The sequence below is a fragment of the Phocoena phocoena genome, chromosome 2 (assembly GCF_963924675.1).
Source record: "Phocoena phocoena chromosome 2, mPhoPho1.1, whole genome shotgun sequence".
In the NCBI taxonomy this organism is placed as follows: domain Eukaryota; kingdom Metazoa; phylum Chordata; class Mammalia; order Artiodactyla; family Phocoenidae; genus Phocoena; species Phocoena phocoena.
In genome coordinates this window covers 46765490-46780040 of record NC_089220.1, presented here as the reverse complement: position 1 = coordinate 46780040, position 14551 = coordinate 46765490, and the positions used below count along the sequence as shown (strand labels likewise).

Below are 14551 nucleotides of genomic sequence, written 5' to 3'. Positions count from 1 at the left end.
GCTACATTAATTCAAGAAACCAGAGAGCAGAAAGGTAGTAAGAGAATCATCAAAACATGGCTATATTATGAATACCTAAGTGGAAGAGAATCTTAAAAAGAAAATCAAGAGATTACAGTACAGTTAACCATAGTGTATATGCAATATGCATAATAAAAACATTTTCGAATGGGTATTGTGAGCCCAGAACAGCAAAAATACGTATAGGAATTGTGTTGATTGATTCTCAGAACTACCTTATGAAGTACGATCATTGTACACCTAAAGCAAAGGAAACTTAGTTAACGTGGAAAGACTTGTCCAAGATCACGCAACTGAGTGACTCAGGCTGTATTTGAACTCATTTGTGTCAAACTCCAATCCCCATGATCCTAACTACGCTATGTGCTTCTTTCACCCCTCTCACCTCACCCCTGCTCAGTCCTTGTCTCCCAGTAACGTGCTCTGTACATCCCCCCTCTCTGCTCTGTCATCAGTTCTAACCAGCTCCCAGTGCACAAATCCAACAATCATTTCTTGGTCTCAGTCCTGGAATTCTCCGTTACTTGCCTGAAAGGTAATGAAGATAATGCATGGACTTGATACAGCATTTGCAAAATGATGGTAATAATATAGAAACTGCTTCAGACATAATGTTGTTATTAAGGTAAAAGAGGTTCAGGGTCGAGGTTAGGAGCTCATGCTGTGTGACCTTGGATAAGTTATTCACACAGCTATGGCTCATCCTCTTCAGCTGCAAAGCATCAATGATAAGAGCACTTGCCTCATTGGAGTGTTGGAACACTTTGCTAGGGCGATGCCTTTAAAACCGTTAGCACTGTGCTTGGCTTGTAACTACCATTCAATAATCATTCTACGACAGTGCATATTTGTTAAGATTATTACATAAAAATATGCTGTGTAAACTCTTCTCCTTGCAATTCTCTCTCTCTTTGATCTCTGTAAAATGACCTTCTTTTGTTTTGCTGCCTCTCTGATGATTCTCTCTTATCTTCTAGCTTCTCTTCTTTCTGCCCCTGTGCACATTTTTTTCCAAGACTTGAACCTTGGCCCTTTTTCCTTTGCCACCTCCAGGATCTCACACTCCCCAGATACCCATCTGATAATAATGCCCTGTCTTTCCCCCTTGTGCCCACCAAGCCAACACGTCACTATGTCCTCACTACACCCTGGAATTCCGCCATCTGCACCTGTTCCCCACCTCTGTCTTTACTTCCTCGTTTCCAGCCTGGGTTGGCTGGACAAATCCTTTCATGTGAAAATCTCTCCTCTACAGACTTGGCTCTTCCAAGCCTGTGATCTCCATATGCCCTAACTTTAAGCATTCCAGAAGGCGGGTCATTACTGGAGGTTGTGCTTGGATTCCCCACAAATCCCTGTTGTTGCCTCTCAGTCGGGTGTCCAGGGTTAATTGGATATCCTTTTATTCATGTCTAGTTAATGCCACATCATATTCCCCATAGTAGCATTTCTAAATTTTTCCATTTTCCTGAAGTCTCCAAAGAAACTTCTATACCCTCATTCCTATTTCTTTACCACGAAAATCTAGGACATCTGACCTGCGCTCCCTCACATTCACTTTTTTCCACCTCACAATTGCTCTGCCAGTGTTGTTAATCTCATCCCCCTTTATCTTCCTCTGAATTCTCCTTCACCAGTTAGACTCTCTACTTACTATACATTTTCAATCTTGCCTTCTCTAGTGCCTCCTTGTAATCACGTGTGTTTCCCATAGAGTAAAAACTTTTTTCTTTAACCCCGCTAACCTCTCCAGGTATCATCCTCCATGTTTCCTTCCCCTTGCTTTCATATTTCCCAAGAGAAATGTGTCCTTGAAAACTTTCCTGAAGTGCATGACCTTGTCACGTGCCCCCTTCTCTATGTTTTTTCTTCCATTAGCATCCGTGGCACCTCATGGTTCTGTCTTCTTCATTGATTCCTCTTCTATTTAGTCTAATTTAATTCAATCAACATGTACTCACCATTCATTTATTTCAACTGAGGTTGAAGAAGCCAGACACTTTCTGGCTAATTCTGCCAATATGGGATATGGCTGATAGCAGCATTGCCACCGAATTATCAAGCTTTCCTTTCTCTAAAACGAATTGACTCGGAATAATGAATTATGTCCTCTCCAACTCCAGGACTTGAAGATTTGGTTGATGGTGATGACAATCACCATTGAAATAACTTCACAAAAGTTGCTTTGTGCATGTGTACCAGCCATGGTTATGCCGGGTACATCTTATTTTAACAAACACTACATCCTGTGGGTAACCTGCTAGGTATTATTCCCAGTGCTTTACGGAATTTAACTCACTGAATCTAAAGTGGGTTACACAGTCCTGCAGATAATGAAGTACCTATCGAAATAAAGCACAAATTGCTATTGTTGTTTTACTGATCTAATATTGTTTATAGTTGGATGGCGTTTATTACAAAGTGTCTGATTTCTCTTCTGTTTAATGGAGAACTTCACTTTGGTGGATGTGTATATTCTCTTTTATTTTGTTCTTTAAATAATAAAATTTAAAAAGCAAAAAACCCAGTGGGTATTATGATTAATCCCATTTATGAAGTAGATATAATGATTAATTCCATTTTATAGACGAGAAAACTTAGAGACATTTAAATAACTAATCCAAGGTTGTATAGCCAGCAAGCGACCCAGCTGGAATTTGAACCGAAGCAGTATGGTTCCAGATTCAGCGCTGCATAGGTACTCAATAAATGACTATTGGATGAAAAAAACACTTGAAGAAGTGTTTTCAAATAACTTGAAGAAGTTATTTTCTATTTCCAAAAGCTAATTTAAGACTTTCACTTTCATTTAAATTATCTCTAATATTTTGCATGTTCTTGTTGCTTCCCTTAACCACTTGAGAAAAAACTGTCCTTAAAATCTGAATGTGGAAGTGTGTCAGTGGGACAAAGTAAGTAGATCTCCAGATAACAAAACCATTTCAGAATTTCCTTTTGCATTCTTGTTCTCATTTTAGGCACACCTGGCATGGCATTATTGGGGGATCTTTCGAGAAGGTACCGTACAGGAGCGGTTGTCCTCTCTAGGGAACTCCGTGGTTGCTACTTCTTCAGCAGGTCTCAGCACACAGACTCCATCCCGTAGGTACTGTGGTGGCAGTAAATCCTGTTGTGTTGGCACTGCTGTCAGGAAAAGGTTAAGACATCCTTTGCCAAGTGGACTTTTTTTTTTTTGTATGTGTATTAGCTGCTATTCCATCTTGTTTGTATACCATGCATAAGTACCTGGCAATTCTCAAATCTTTTAAGCATCAAGGAGTTCCTGTCTGGGTAGAAAAGACTGATCAGAGTGATACACCATCTTTTTGCTGATCCCTGCTTATTCTGTTATATTATTCTGTCCTAGAATTATTTTCTGACCACACATATGAATGGTGTGAACCAGACATGTTTGTATTTTCTAAATCATTCATGGCATCTTCATTTTTGTTCCACTGCCAATGACAATTATATGACAGTTTTCTTTCCTGATTTTTCCATGCTATAAATATTTCTTCAGTAAGATTCCCTCTGATGATCATTGTCTGAGATCCAGAAATCCTTCAGAAACCAGGTAAAGCAGAAACCTAGTTCAATTCATCATTGATGCTAAATGCTGCCAACCTTAAAAAATAAGATTTCTGGTAGTTTCTGCTCATGTAAATATCTGCTATATGAGATACAAAGGAAGCACATTTAATAACATTAACTTTTTGTGAAGAGCAGAATATAATTTAAGGAAAAGTTTTTTCAGTAGTATAGCAAACAATTATATAAAGGTTATAATTACAATAAACCTAATCATCATTATTCTGTCTTGTATTATTATTTAAATTTTTACAAACCTGTGTACATTTGAAAAAAATATAACATTCTTCCTAAGTTATCTAGGAAATGCACTTTCTCTTAATATTTGTGTTAGTAGTCAAACTCTATTATAGTTACCTATTAGAAAGTTATTAATTTTTTATACAAATTACTAGCTATTATAATCATGAATAATTAGTAAGGCATTTTACTTTTACAATGATAAATATATTTCATATTTTAATTGAGAGATATTATATTAGCAGATAAAGCAAATAATTTTTTTTACTCTAATGATATTTAGCACATTGACCCACACTTGAAAGTTAATATTGAGATATTAAAATTGTCTAATTATGTCTAATCTGCTTTTTGTGTCAAAATATGAAATGAATTTTATGAAATGATAGTGTTGTCCTTTCCAACATACGTAGCAAATTAAAAAGTTGGCACCTCTATTAAAAAAAGTAATCCAGGGCTTCCCTGGTGGCGCAGTGGTTGAGAGTCCGCCTGCCGATGCAGGGGACACGGGTTCGTGCCCCTGTCTGAGAGGATCCCACATGCCGCGGAGCGGCTGGGCCCGTGAGCCATAGCCGCTGAGCCTGCGCGTCCGAAGCCTGTGCTCCGCAATGGGAGAGGCCACAACAGTGAGAGGCCCGTGTACTGCAAAAAAAAAGTAATCCAAATGTCACGTTTTGGTCATCTTACTAGTGCTGTTATGCTCATTGGATAAGATTGTAAAACACAATCACAGGGTCACTGATCATTTACAAGTTCCAGGAGTAAAAAATAATATTGAAGTAGACATTCAGCTACTTGGTCTTCTAGAACCTGAGGCTGAAACTGATGCCAAATACAAGATTGAGCCTGAATCCTGAAGTTTAGTGCATATTTAACATTTATCTTTTTCTATCCCAAATCCATTACTTCCCTCGTATTCTAGGTCTTGATTCCCTTGGTGTCTTTTTTCCTAGGTGATCTGTCTTTTTTCTCAACTCCTGTAGATCTTATGAGAGGCCCCACTCATTTAACACTTAATCGTTATACTATTTCTTTGTAACATTTCTAGGTCCAGTGTCTTGCCTGTCATTTAATTTTTGTATGCATACTTCTACTATCCCCAGATCAATAATAAACTCCTTGAGGTTAGGCATGGACATTACTTTCTTTAGATCCCCTACAGCCCTTTTTGTGAATGAGTAAGTGAATGACATAATTCAACCTTTACAGAGCATCTAGAGCGGAAGAGTTGTTGGGTCTGTCTCGTGGAGGGAAAGTTCTAGCACCAGAGAGATTTTGCCAAGCTTACCATCCCATGAATTAGAGTGGAACGAGCGAGCTGGCTTAAAGCTGAGTCCCCTGTGACACACCCATACATTTAGATCTTGTGGCATGGGAAATCCACAACCGTTGGATGACAGACGCAACTTACTAAGTGCTGGGTCTGTGCATATATACTCTGTTTCAGAGCACCTCTTGATAAAGAACATGTATATGGGTTCATATACTCCAATTAAATATAGGTGAAAGTGACAGAGCCAGGGTTTGAACTTAAGCAGTTCGGCTCCAAAGTTCCAGTTTTTAATTAGTACACTACATTGCATCTTCCTGATGTATACATAGAGCAACCATCGTCTAACCCTCATGGCTCTAACAGCTAGAGAGATCGGCCTAAAATCCTAGGCAGTGCCACAGTGCCCTGACAGGGCCCAAATACTTATTTTCTAAGACCACCAAAACGTGTCCTGGAGGGAGGATGATGTGTAGCCTCGAAGTGAAGTTCTGGAAGAAGCTAAGGTACCCTCAGGTATGTAGTGTAGCTCAGAGTTGGTCTGAAAGGACAGCTGAGAGTCAGTCTGCCCTGTCTGTAGAGTGACCGTATAATTTACCATCCAAACTAAGACATTTTTGAGTGTGAGAGGAAGTTCTGTAATCACCATGATGCAACAGCAACTGCAAACCGATACTCTCCCAGGCAGTCTTTACCGGCTGAGTCTGCCAAAACCTCTGAGGAAAGGGGAAGAAAAATATAAGTAAACTGTGTTCATGTGGGAAGTCAATTACCTGAGCGAGAATAAAGTTGGGGTGAGAGCATTATACCTAGAACAGAAATCGAATGCAGTTGATAATGTTGAGAAAAGAATCGGACAAGTACGTATGACAGAAAGAGGCAACAAAGTATCTAGACACGTAGAACAACATGGTAGTTTGTGTGAGGGTGAGAATAAGTCAGGGGAACAAAGGAAGCTGAGAATGGATTTCAGAAAACCATTCGGGAAGTGAGGCCCAGATGGATCTAGTATCGGGTGCGGACATCATTGCCGTACCTTCTTGGGTTCAGGATTTCCCCTATTTTTCTCGGATGACGTGCAGATATATCTTCTCAGCTGGCTGAGTTTTCTGAAACCTCCAATGAAGGAATGATAGACGTAAGTAAACTTGGAAAACTTAGGAAGCCAGCTATCTGAAAGAGGATAAGATTGGGACAAGACCAGTACACCCAGGAACAAAAAATAGATGCAGTCAATGCGGTTAAGGTAAGAAGTGGGGGAGTACATATGAGAAGAAGAGAGCTGAGATCCATGCATGTTGAATGTGAGTCAGCAGTTCATTTCCAGATCTAAAGTGACAGGAATTTGACTTCACAAATTGGAAAGAAAAGTCTGATTGCCCCAAGACTTGCCAAAGGACCTTATGAGAGCAGTATGCAGTTCTGACTTCCACAATTTTAAAAGATGCAAAGAATTAAAGTCCAGAAAAGTATTACCAGATAGATTAGAGTGGTGGGAGCATGGCCTCTTATGGAATTTAGTGGAGAGAGAATGGTAAGGGTTGATTTCACGGTTTTCAAGTATCATAAATAATATAGATACTCATTTGGCTTCTCCACAGTAGATTATAAAGAAGAAATGAGCTGACACTGCAGCAAAAGATATGTTAGTAATGCTTAAGGAAGGACTTTTTGGACCAAATACTGGGGCAAGGAAGTGCTGAAATGTTTGACCCTGTAATCTTTTTATGATAGGACAGAAGATCACCAGTCTTGAGTTGTCATTATAAGTCATATTTGATCTAGGAGGTCCTGAGGGGTGAGTGGAGGAATCTGAGAGAGTGTGAAGTTGTCTCTTGACAGATCTGGAAGTTCTGAAACTGGTTGGAGGGGAGAAGGAAAAGTCAAAGTCAATTAACCATTAAAAACAATAACACGATCTCTATCCCTGGGTCGTGGATGTGTTGAGATGATTCCTGACGTGGGGCAGGATCGGGGAGCTTCCACTGCTGAAATCCAGAGGGTGACACTCTGACATTGCCCTGCCACTTCACCCATTATTCCTCTTAATTCTACTCTAATCCCAGGTGATTAACCTGGGTGGAGGCCCTGCCTTCAGCTGTGAGTACCCTCAGAAGTACCCTCACTTCTCCCTTTTGAGCTAGGAAGAGCAGCTTCTGTAGCTGTCCCTCCCAGAAACTCCACAAAGCTTCCTTAAGCCCCAGAGGCTTTCTCTGTCTGGTCAGAGACCCAAGAAAGATGTTTATTGTGGTCTTGTTTGGTACCCTGTTCTTCCATTAGGAGAGAAGGAATGCCCTTGCGTCAGGACAGCAACCAGCATGGAATGATCTTCAGTTAATGTTCAGTTAACTGATGTAGCAGGACCCCCGAAACCTTTCTTGCCATCACAGAACACCGGGTAGAGCTCCACATCCAGACTCTCTAGGTCCTCTGACCACTAGACTTGAACCTCCCTCACTTAGACCCTGAAGCCCAGAAATCTGCAGAACCAGAACTATACAGCTGTCCACAGCACCAAGGGGCTGGTCTCCTTAGGTGGATATGCCATTTTCTGCTTGTTAGACAGGCAATATACATGGAGAAGATGTCACTGAAGATTCATGGTTTGTCATTGAGAAGCAGGTCAGCAGGAGAGAAAGGATGTACAAGCCTACCTCTTGTGATGGGGGTCTGTGCATAGTCACCCTGATGTTTACTCTGAAACCACTAAATTGGGTAAAAAAAGGGGAAATGCAGCATTAATCGAGCTCTTTACTCCATGATGTGGTTCTCAGAAAGGAATCCTACTGTGTCTAGATCCAAGGCACTGTTTTCGTCCCTATGGTCAGCACTAGATGTGCAGAGCTCAGTGGCTGCTATGCTTTTATGTAGGCACTGGAGATGAGACAATAAGACAAGGTCTCACTCTCATGGGGTTTTATACCGAGTGAGAGGAGACAGACTATGAACAAATAAGCAAATAAACAGACAAGAAAATATCAGATGGTGATAGGTGATAGTAAATCAGGGTGATTGATGGAGAGTTAGTGCTGGGGTATGGGAATAACTTAGCTTGAGATGTTGGGGACAGACTAACTAAAGACGTTAATCAGTGACTTGAATGACAAAAAAGAGCTAACCGGGTGATGATGCAGGGAAAGGGCTTCCCTGCAGAGGGAACTGCTAGTGGAAAGGCCCTGAGCTGGGGAGGAGCTTAGTGTTTTGGAACAAACAGAAGAGAGACCCGTGTGGCTGGAGCTGAGTGAGGTTGGGATACATGATGAGGTTGGAAAGTTTGTCAGGAGCCAGATCATGAGGGATCTTGTGGGCCAGGGGAAGAGTGAATCCAGAATGGTCCTAGAATTGGATTAGACCCTAGCATGCATCTAGTTTGCCCTTCTTACTTCAAAAATGAGCAAACAGGGCTTCCCTGGTGGCACAGTGGTTGAGAGTCCGCCTGCCGACGCAGGGGACACGGGTTCGTGCCCCGGTCCGGGAAGATCCCACATGCCGCGGAGGGGCTGGGCCCGTGAGCCATGGCCGCTGAGCCTGCGCGTCCGGAGCCTGTGCTCTGCCACGGGAGAGGCCACAACAGTGAGAGGCCCGCGTACTGCAAAAGAAAAAAAAAGAGCAAACAGAGCCTGAAGAGATGAGATTTTGTCACTCCATCTCCACCAGCCAACCTTGGTTATGCTACAACTGGAAACAAGATCTTCAACCCACAGTCTTTGTCACTTATCATTAAACTCTTCCTGAATACTAAAAAGGTGGGACTCCTGAGAATTGTTGAACACTTAAATACCTCGTCTTTAAAATATGCCACAATTGTACTGTCTTCTTGACTCATATTCGACAATGAGAAAATCACAGAGGCAAAGTCAATATTGTAGAGTAGATTTCTATTTTCCACAGAGAGGGATAGTTTGAATATTTGACTCTCATTTCTCATTAAGAATGAAATTTTATATGAAAAAACCGATTTTTTTCACCAAGAGCCTGTGTTCAGGTGCCATGCTTGCCATGAAGAATTTTCATAGCCAGGATCACACTTCAGACTTCTTGGTAGGCTTGGGTATAACCTGGATGAGCACGGGGGGAGGGCAGGGGAGTATGTGTGGGTATGAGACAAACATGGGTAAGGGCTGGTCAATTATTTTTAAAAAATCGGGGGACTTCCCTGGTGGCTCAGTGGTTAAGGATCCGCCTACCAATGCAGGGGACACAGGTTTGATCCCTGGTCCGGGAAGATCCCACATGCCACGGAGCAACTAAGCCCATGCGCCACAACTACTGAGCCTGCGCTCTAGAGCCCGCGAGCCACAACTACTGAGCCCACGTGCTGCAACTACTGAAGCCTGTGTGCCCTAGAGCCCATGCTCTGCAACAAGAGAAGTCACCGCAATGAGAAGCCTGAGAACCGCAACGAAGAGTAGCTCCCGCTCGCCACAACGAGAGAAAGCCTGCACACAACAACGAAGACCCAATGCAGCCAAAAACAGAAAAACAAAACAACAACAACAAAAATCAGGCAGTATGGCATAGTTACCGAGCACATAGACTGTGGCTCTAGACTAGATGGGTCTGAATCCCAGCTCTGTCACTAACTGGCTGTGTGAATTTGGGCAAATAATCTAATCTCCGTTCCTCATTTTCTTACCTACAAAAGGGAGTCATAATAGTATCCTCCTCATAGGCAATTAAACAAATTAATATCTGTAAAAAACATGTAGAACAATATTTGTTGCATAATGCTTATTACGTAACAAACACTATATAAATGTTTCAAAGATTTAGAAAGAGACATGGAAAGTATGGAATTATCCTTCACCCACCTTGTAAAAAAAGGGAGGGGGGCTTATCAACATCTTTGTAGACCAGATATGCATTGTTTCAATAGTGAGTTTGACTTAGTTTGACTTTAGTGTCATAGTTTGACTTTAGCGTCACACACCAAATGCAACCCCACCATTCTAGAACTGGGATGTGTTCCTACTACAGGGACATACGGTGCTGTTTCTATGTCTAAGAGGAGTTATCATTCTACTGTACCTACATTCAGAATCAGAAAATCTCATTGTAAGTTACCTTTACACAGGACATATGTGCATATACATGTCTTGGTTTTTCAAATAGCAGTGACTTTGCCTAAAGTAGCAGTGGCTTTCACATCCTCCTCTGGGTCGGGAAGAAGGCTTTATTGAAGAGGGAATATAAATGGAGATTTATTTGGGACTAGCTGAGATCTTCAGTTCTAAAAGGATTTGAGGCTGGCTTGCTGAAGCACAGACCTACAGCAAGAGATGCACTAGTGCAATAGAAGCTTGTTGTCACGGCTCTAGCCCCTCATTCATTCAGGATTTATAACCCCAAGATCTGCTGCCAGCGAGTGCAATGGCAAATGACGCCCTCATTCTGGCCTGGAGTCCCCCAGATTTCATGCCACCGCCCCTTACGCTTCCTTTCCATTAACTAACTGGTAGGCCCTGACAGACTTTTTGTTTTCTCTCTCTTCTATAGTCTCCCCTTTTCTCTCTATCCTTGAAGGAGAAGGTAATGGAGAAGAGTCCCACTCCTTCCTCTAGGAGATCTTGAACGGACAGAAGAGTGTCCTTCTTGTCTTTGTCTAGGGATGAAAGTATAAATGAGGGGACAGCTTCAGATCCAAAATGATAGGCCTGGAAGGAACTGCAGAGGCCATTGGAACACTTCCTTACTTTGGGATTTTTAGGCACACGGTAGGAAGAGTTAAGGCTTGCACAGTGAACTAAGGTAAACGGAGGAGATTGCTTATAGCTGAGGTGCCAAGCTGGGCACACCCGCTGCCCTGCTTGGCCACCCTGAGGGCTGAGGGGATCTTCAAGAGATCTGCAATCTTCAAAGCCAACCCTACATATCAACAGCTGAAGGTGAGGAGAAAGAGAAGGTGGAGGGTCATCTAGAAGGATTATGATCCAGGCCTGATTGCCAATTGCCCGAGCCTGGTTCACATTTCCTTGGCCAGTACTTGTCATATAGACACATCTGCCTGTAAGGAAGACTGGGAACCGGGTTTAGCTTGTGTGTCCAGGAGGAAAGGATACTGATTTGGTGACTAGCCTGTCAGTCTCTACCATAGAGAGTATGTGGCCAGTGGTGCTCCAAGGACAGTGGCAGAGTTGAAACACATTTCTTAAACCAAAGCACAGTGCTCTCCTCACCAGACCACACTCTGCCATCTCTCTCACAGGTTTCTTACCTTCGGGGGATAGAAAACCCACAGCCCACAGAATGGCTAAAAGGGGGCCAAGAAGAAAGTTGTTAGTCCCTTTCCTAAGAAAGATTGGTAAGAAAGCTTTGTTACTGAACCAACTTTGTTTTGCCTGGCGCTCAGCAAGCCATAAATGCTGAGACACCCAGGCCTGCAGCAAAGAGAGGGCTTATTCGCAAGGTGGACCAAATGAGGAGATGGGAGACAAGACTCAATTCCGCCTCCCCATAGGCAAGGGGCTGGGCGTGTTTGTGGGATAACGAATATGGAAGCAGGGCGTCTGAGGCATGGGGCATATGGGGGGCGTGGGGAAAAGGTGCGGTAATCGTGGCTCTGCGCAGGTGTAACTAAGTACAGGTCTCTGTAGTTCAAAAGCGGAGGCACTTAGCACGATCTGGGGGTGGAGTTTTCAGTCCTCTGCCATCAAAAGGTCAGCAAGAGGACACTCGCACATGCCCAGTTGGAGGGTCGGCGGTCCTATCCAGTCTTTAACTAGCTCAGCTTCAACTAGTTGCAGCTGAGATTCCAAGTTCCTGGAAAAAACTCCCCCAAACATCTTATTGTTTGGGCTGCATGTTGCTTGGAGGACATTCAAGTCTTAAAATGACCTTGATTAGTGAAGGCAGGTGAAATGGATTTGACTAATCATTATGCAAGGTTTCAGCATCAGCTATGTTCAATATCAGAAGTACAAGAAACAATACTCTGGAGGACTCAAGGAACCAAAATTGTATCTGATGGCCTCAAGTGTCATATTTTTAAAGTGAGCCTTGTTGATCTACAGAAGGATGAAGTTGCACTTAGAAAATCCAAGCTAACTACCGAGGATGTTCAGGGCAAAAACTGTCTGACCAACTTCCATGGCATGGATCTTACCCATGAAAAAATGTGCTCCATGGTCAAAAGAATGGCAGACCATGACTGAAGCTCAGGTTGATGTCAAGACTACTGATGGCCATTTGCTTTGTCTGTTGTGTTGGTTTTATTAAAAAAACAGAAAAAGAAACAACCAGATTTGGAAGAACTCTTACACTCAGCACCTACCTATAGGTCCCCCAAATCTAGAAAAAGATGATAGAAACCGTGACCCAAGAGGTACAGACAAATGATTTGAAAGAAGGGCTCTATAAATTGATTCCAGATTGCCCTGGGAGAGACATAGAAAACGCTTGCCAATCTAGAAACACCGCTGTATGATGTGTTCATTAGAAAAGTAAAAGCGCTGAAGAAGCCCAAGTTTACATTGGGAAACTCATGGCACTTCATAGTGAAGGCAATGGTTCTGGAAAAGCTCCCAGGGATGAGATTGGCGATAAGGTTGAGCGAGCTGATGGAGATGGGCCACCAGTCCACAGATCTGCTCCAAATTCAGACTTTTTTTTTTAACATCTTTATTGGAGTATAACTGCTTACAATGGTGTGTTGGTTTCTGCTGTATAACAAAGCAAATCAGCTGTACATATGCATACATCCCCATATCTTCTCCCTCTTGCGTCTCCCTTCCACCCTCCCTATCCCACCCCTCTAGGTGGTCACGAAGCACCGACCTGATCTCCCTGTGCTATGTGGCTGCTTCCCACTAGCTATCTATTTTACATTTGGTAGTGTATATAAGTCCATGCCTCTCTCTCACTTTGTCCCAGCTTGCCCTTCCCCCTCCCCGTGTCCTCAAGTCCATTCTCTACCTAAAATTCAGACTTTTAATGGTGACAAATACAAAGTCTTATTTGTGGGGGAAAAAAGATCACAGCCCCTTATAAACAATTCTGGTATAGAATCCAGTCAAATTCTGCTCACAGGAAAGGCCTGGTGCAACACATGGGAATCCCACAAAGAAGGGTCAGCTTTGCCTCTTGATACGACAGAGCGTCGCCACTGTACCATGAATCCTTTGTAAGACAATCGGCCTCCGAATCCTGAGCCTTGCTTTTTCTCACTTCTTTCGGACCTTCCCCACTTGGTTCCTTCCTGAGGAGCGAAAGCCAAGGTGAGGGTTATTGCACGGTTCACCGCAAACACCTGTCTCTCGGTTTTACCTCAACCTTTGATTCAGATGTTTTCCTTCCCTTCCCTTCTATATTTGGCCCTTTGGTCTGTCCCGTGAGCTGACTTTCATCATCCAATTAGAAACAACACCCTCTTCTCGCCACCAGTTTCTCTGGGAACCATAGGGAGTAACCCCCAAGCCTCCCGCACTCCCCGTGGGGCTAGCAGGGCTTCAAAGGAGCACGGCGGCTGCTCCACCTCATGGCTGGGCTGCCCTTCTGTTTGAACAGCTTCCATTGCTCACTGCTGATCGGTAACTCAATGATTCATTAAACACATAAACAATGAGTGAATCTGTTCCATTAGCGAGGCCACCTGTTGATCTCAGCCGCTCCGCCGCTCCCAGCTGAACTCGGTGCACACGAACAGAATGCCTCTGTCAGTCGAGCGCCCCGTCCGTGTTTGATGGCATGTTAGAGCTGGAAAAGCAGAGTCCTGGCTCTGTTGGCGCTTTCATGCTCTTCCTTTCATCTGGGGGCAGGGCGGCAAGAATATACTGTGAATACAATGCACCTCTCTATAATCAACGGGAAAACTCCAAGAGTTTGGTCATTATTGCCCCCGTAGGCTTGCGGAATGAGACAAAGGGGAGAGAGGGAAGATCCTGTACCCTTTGGCCTGCAGGTGCAGGGGCAACAGAATTAACCAAGGGCTACACAAAAACAAAAACAAAAAACCCAAACCAAGCGAAGCCAACTTATCTGTAAAAAGCAATCCTATTGATTGTGATGACATCTTCTCTCCCCTGGAAATAATACAATCTTTGCTACTTGGCTGCTGGTTCCCGCAGCTGCGCCAGGCCTTGAGGAGCTGGTCTACTAGTGTGTACCAGCTGATTTTAAATCAAGGCTACTAAAAATCCTACAGAGCTGAGTTAAGGTTCTCACACAGGCATCACAGTCAAGAAAACTTGATATTATTATTTTAAAATACATCATTTTCTCTTATGCAAAACTTAACTCCTCCTCTTATTATAAGAAAGACGGGGCCTTTCATAAGATCAGCAATGTTTGTTTGGAGCCTGAAAGCTGTATCATACCAGGAATAGGGAAACATAATCTTTTCTCAGCTGAGTATTAAATTGCCTCTTTAGGGTGAATTTAGCTTTTGAATGCCATAGTCGTTAAGTTTTGTATTGCATACTTCAGAATTGTTAGGTA

The 14551-nt window shown here is 43.0% G+C and overlaps 1 pseudogene; it reads left to right on the top strand.

Moving 5' to 3' along the window:
- Positions 1 to 5584: 5584 nt before the first annotated feature.
- On the top strand, positions 5585 to 12731 carry LOC136118378 (small ribosomal subunit protein eS1 pseudogene; annotated as a pseudogene).
- The last annotated feature ends 1820 nt before the right edge of the window (positions 12732 to 14551 follow it).